This window comes from Centroberyx affinis, unplaced genomic scaffold, assembly GCF_046629955.1.
Source record: "Centroberyx affinis isolate AG114_WGS23_722 - 3 ecotype Tasmania unplaced genomic scaffold, CSIRO-AGI_Caff_v1 ptg002185l_1, whole genome shotgun sequence".
Classification (NCBI taxonomy): Eukaryota; Metazoa; Chordata; class Actinopteri; order Beryciformes; family Berycidae; genus Centroberyx; species Centroberyx affinis.
The window spans coordinates 463,390-469,389 of record NW_027280493.1 but is presented as its reverse complement, the minus strand read 5'-3'; positions in this window follow the sequence as shown (position 1 = coordinate 469,389).

The window sequence follows — 6,000 nt, the reverse complement described above, 5'->3', positions numbered from 1 at the left end:
TCACCAGCATGTCAAAATATTGTTCTATATTGATACCTTATGTGTCAAATATATTCATTTGACAATACTGTCTGCAGACTATATACTGTATCTGCAATGTATCTATATTAGGCTTTCACAACCTGTAAAATGTTGCAATGTGTGTTTTCATACAAACCCAGGTACTTGCAGGATACCACTGATGCCACATTCACTTCACATCAGAAAAAGTGAAAGAATGGGAGGAAAAAATTAGATAATTTTTATTTATGACAACCGTAAACGAACTGCAGCAGGCATTACTCGCTTTTCATAAGTGGAGCTGATTATATTACTGTGCATGTAACTACTCATTTTGATTTTTATTACCTTGGACTGCAGATATCAGTGGGTTCCCTGCTAAGTGTTGACACACTTATGCAATTTGTGACACCAAATGTGAGAGATTGGAGCCCCCCAAAAAAAAAAAAAAATCCCACACGTCTTACTTGTAATTACCACTAGGAAGCTGACGTGAACGTTTTTCCCCAGCTGGCAGCTTGTATTTATGGTAAATCCGACGTGACGTGAACGCAGCATAACTCTTTCCCGCCGCTCTGTCTTTCTGCCTGTTGGAGTCGGACAGTTACTAATTCGTACCGTTTTACTGCGTTGTCAGCAGAGATCGCTACATATGTAAAACATAATGTCTGACATCATGACAGGCTAACACAAATACCAGATAGATGTTTAGATATGGTACACTGACAAAAATACACGGTTTAGATGGGAATTTACATTTACTTGACGAGTGTGTATCCCAGTAGCCTGTAGCGTTTCTCCCCCCCCCCCCCACTTAGCCCCGTCACTCCGTCTGCATCTACACCCTTAATCTCGATGTGGCAATGTCAATCCGAGCGTGAAATAATGAGAACGCCGGGATACCAGGGGACTGTGACAGCTGGAGGCACGGGCATATTCACACTATCACCGGCGTCTAGTAAAATACCACCTCCAACTGCCACCGTGCCCTCGAAATAACCTGCCAGCCCCTCGGTGACCCGTTCCCCCTCGCAGGCTTTGACAGCCACTTTACTCTCGCCGTGAAACATGTCCGATGAAAGGTTAAAAAGAGAGGGCAGGGAGACTGACGGACTGTCTCGGTGAAGGAGAGAGGAGGAGGAGGAGGAGGAGGAGGTGAAAATGTTCCCGTTTCTTGTCTGCGTGGGTTTTTGTGGCGGTCACCGGCCTGGAGGAGGGGAGGGAGGGGAGGGAGGGGGGGAGGGGGGGACTCGCCGATGGCCACGGTTCCCACAGGTTCACCGAATCAGCGTCACAGCAGCTGTCGTTCTTCTCTCTTTCACTCAGTCTCATTCTCCGCCTCTGCCTCTGCTCTGGTTCACGGCCCACTGCTGTCGTTGCATGTTAATTTCACCCATTGCTGTCCTGCTGCCTTCCTCTCCATGTCCAACACACCTGAAACCAGAATTTAGTAAACAACATGTGAGCTGTGTACTTTGATGTTCGCCAGTTCTATTATTTAGAAAGATTAGAAGCAACCTTGCTGTACATAGCAATGGATGAGTAATGTATTAATTATGTATTAATGTATTAATACATAATTTCCTATTTTCAATCTTTCATATGTTGAGGTGGATGGCACTGCTTGTACAGCTCCTGTACTGCATGGAAAAATAAAGTCAATATAAGGGTAGAAATAGAAAACAAAAGATTTATTATTTACTGCCTTTTTTTGTTCTGCACTGCCTATGCACCTTGATCTTAATTCTTGTTTTCTGCATTTTAATTATTATCATTTCTCTCTTCTTACACACTATTATCTCTGTTTTATTTATCCTAACCTATATTTCTCATCTAATGTCTTGTATACCTTGTGTAAAGCACTTTGAATTGCCTTTGTGTACTAAATGTGCTATATAAACAAACTCGCCTTGCCTTATGCGTATTCAACCTGATTCTGTTTGAGAGTTATTAAGTTTACAAAGTGCTTCGCCAAAAGGCAGAAAAATAAGGAATATTAACTGCACAAGATTAAAAAGGGGGCAAAATCAAAAGAACAGTACATGAAAGCAAGTCTGTAGAAGTGAATTTTAACAAGTGATGTGAAATGAAAAAGTGATGTTCCTCACAGTGACGCCACTGAGCACAGAAGGCCTTCATTAGTCTTCAACACACTCACTCTACTGGATTATCAGAGCCAACATTCAGTACCAAGTGGAACAATATCTGTTAGAGTTACACTCTAACTGATCTTGAAAGATTAAATGTGTAATATTTCTGCCTTTCTGAAGCATTATATGACTAGTAAATATCAGCAGAGATTCCTGAATGGTAGTGAGTGAAACAAAGTGAACAGCCACGTGCTGCAGCGATTTCTGTGTTTAAAAACACTGGAGCAGGCCGAGGCTAATGTTTAGCCCTCTTACCACGCCAAGGTCCATTAAAAAATCTGCCGATTTGTTTTTGCCTTGCTTATCGGCAAAAAACACACATCGGAAAATCTAATTTGAGACTTTATTACTAATCGATAGGGTGTTCTGGTAAATTCGGCATGTATATAATCCTCCAAACAGCCTGAAATTCACACACAAAATAGCGAATCCTTACCTCCGATATGTTAAAAAAAATCCACACACAACAAGAATCGCGGTGATGTCAGGATCCTAATCATGGCAAACGCTAAAAAAGCGCTAACTCTGTAAAACATGATTGAAGGTTCATTGTTGTTGATTGTGAAACGGTCCAACCTGTCCACCATGCTGATGATGACCTCGCTCTACAGAGGGCAGAGTGTTGTTGCCATGACAACACTGAACGATAGAGGCCACCATTGGACCTGAAATTTCACATAGACCCTGTGAAGACTAGTCAGGATGGAGCAAATGGAGCAGTACTTATTGGGTCAGTCTTCTAGTCGGTGACCAGCTAAAGTTTAATGGTTGTTTCAGTATTTTTTATATAAGTGTGCAAGAATAACCAAGTCTAACAACCAAGAATGTTGCAAAAATCTCTCAAGGATATTACATAACTGCCTTCGAGGTAATGACAAAACAGTATTGAGGTGTGCTGTGGGTGAAACACGATTTTAAGAGAATGCGGCTCATGTAAAATCCCTTGATTTAATTTTTTCTGACTATTGTCTCACATGACGAATGGCGCTGTCTTCGTTTCTTGAACCCTCCTTTGTGACAAGCTTTTCTTTTTTCCCCCCTAAGCCCTGAAACATCCATAATTACATTTCCCCATCTGTCTCCTCACACAATCCCCCATACATCACCATCACAACAATTCCATTAACTCCCACTGCGTTAAATATAAAAAAAAAAAAAAAAGTGTGGTGCATTCATAAACAGATAGAGAGATGATGCCATTCAATTGCTTGGAGAAAATGGCTGATGAGGTTAATCCCTCAAAGCCATTTGTTTGGAAATGTTTTGAAAGAGATGCTTTGAAAGTGATGCTATCATAGGAAAGAATCAGAGAGCTGTTTCAACCTCTGCCCCCCCCCCCCTTTCCCTCTTTCCGTCTTTGTCTGTATGCCCTTGGCGCCAGGAAAATTCCCTCACAAGATGGTGAAGTGCAGAGCAACAACCACATGGGAAGTAATTACCGCAAGCTTAAAGCAAGGAAGTGTTCAAAGGGGGGGTGAAAAAATGAGTTGATTGAACGACAGAACCAATAATGACCGGATTGTTTCAGACACTGATGGGAATCTCTTGACAGAATACGGTTCGGGTTTGTAAGCATGTCGACGCAAACAGACGCAATCTCACACTTGGGAAGACAGATTCATTTTCAGTCAATCCCTTAGCTTCTATCCTAATATTTAAAGCTGCACAAGATTATTATGTCAAAATACACTCGTCTTATCAGCCTAAATCACAAAGTGGGGAGTGTGCCATCTCCACTAATTGAGACCCTATAGATTCCCCTATTTGCCCAAATTAAATTCTGCTGTTGATTATGGCTCCGCCCACAGGAAGCGATGAATAGAAGCTTTAGCTTGAAATCCACTGTCTCACCAACGTTAGATCTTTTTCCTCTCCCTTTGGTATCTTTAGTATAAAATGATCACAGACCGGCCAGCTTGATAAACATGAGCGTGCTGTGTGCAGTTTACTGATGTCACATTACAGGATTTCTTGGTTTTTCACTTTTGCTCTTATATCCTTCATTCCATCTTCTGGCAATAGAATCAGATTTATTTTCACATACTAGGAATTTGACTTGATGAGGCTGGTGCAGTGCAATATACAGGCATTTAGACAGACAAAACAAGCAGCAGACAAGCTTTACAAATTGAATTTAAATATCAAACATCAGATACATAGAAGAAAGAAAGAAGAGATCCCTGAAAATATATACAGTATATACAATAAGTGTGAGGACTAAGTGGGTAATCGAGGGGCTTTTACAAGGGCTCAGTGGTAAGTTACATTTAGTGTCTGACCAAAGTACCAAAAATGAATAAATAGTGTCACTATACAGGGAATACAAATACGATAGATATGACTATGTATTTACAGATGGACAATTTGTATGGAATTGTGCTCATAGAGTCAGAATATACTGTAGTATTGAAAAAATGGGGTCACACTCAACAAAAACAGTCTTTTGTAGAGGATCGCTTCTTTTCCACTGGAGACAAAAAGTTTTCGGCCTTCTGCCCTTCATCAGCATCATCACACTCACTGATGAAGGCCAGAAAGGCAACAACATTTTGTCTGCAATGGGACTAAGGGCGCACATTAAACATTCACTTTCCAGAGCCAGATTTTCGCAGCCGGTGCAGGGATTTGAACTGACAACCATCCAGTCCCAGAGGTTGAAAAAAATATTCTGACTCAACTTCACCCACTAACAAAGTGAATGCAACGGACAGGTAACACTGGGAGAGAGGGAATTTCTTCTTCTGCAGTTCTGAGAACAAAGATTTATTAGTAAAACCACCGCGGTTTAGTGTGTTTTATGTGTTTATATGTGCTTTTAGATGAATTGTTTTACAATCATCCAGGCGCAAGCATCTTTAATCTTGCGATTACTGGCGCCCCAGAATCCTAAAATAAACCGTAATTCGCAAAGACGAAGATGAACCATTTCCTAAATAAGATCTGGGAAAAACAACCTTTATAGGTGTTATTTTCCCAGTGGAACATTTGGGCTCCATAAGATAGTAAAAAGACAGGTTAAAAAACATGCGTCCCACCCACACACACACACCCACACACTTACACACACACACAGACAGTGAGCAAAGGTTGGAGATGGATAGTTGGCTTAATATAGTGTGGTTTAGACGAGGCGGGGTTGGGTACAAATTGGAGACGGATGTACAGTCTGAGCCAAAATCAATAATAAAGACTTTCATTTCCAAACAAGATGAGGCGCCTGGATTTGATGTATAGATGTGGAGTTGATGTGCGGATCTGGCTGCTGCACGTCCATCAGGGAGACAGGAAACCTGACCTGCCACCAACTGATATGACAAATGGCTGACAAAGCCAATCCTGCATTAATTTCATATTGGTTATCAGATCAGAGTCGAGGGAGACGGGCGAGTAAACAAAAGATCTGCAGGAGACTAATTCAGCCTGCTCTCTCTTTTGTGGAGCGTCTCTGCAACTGTCCTTCAGGCCAACAACCATGGAGTTCATTTTGCTGTGCAAGATGATAATCGCATTCTTTTGATGGGGCTTGCAGATAGAAGCCCCTCAAACTTGCTTGTCGTAGCGGTTCAAAGCTTCCCAGTACATTTTTTTTTATCTCAAAGACTACAAGAAACTAGAATTGCACTCGGAGAGCGCAGACCTCTACCAAGGTTTGTGCTATTATTGCTTGTTCGTGAGTCGGATCCAGATCCGCTCCAAAATGTAATGGGTTCTTCCTTGGCCCATGCTACACCTTTCCACAAAGTTTCATGAAAATCGGGCCAGTAGTTTTTCCGTAATCCTGCTAACAGACAAACAAACGGCACCGAAAACATAACCTCCTTGGCGAGGTAAAAAATGTCTCAAAAACAAT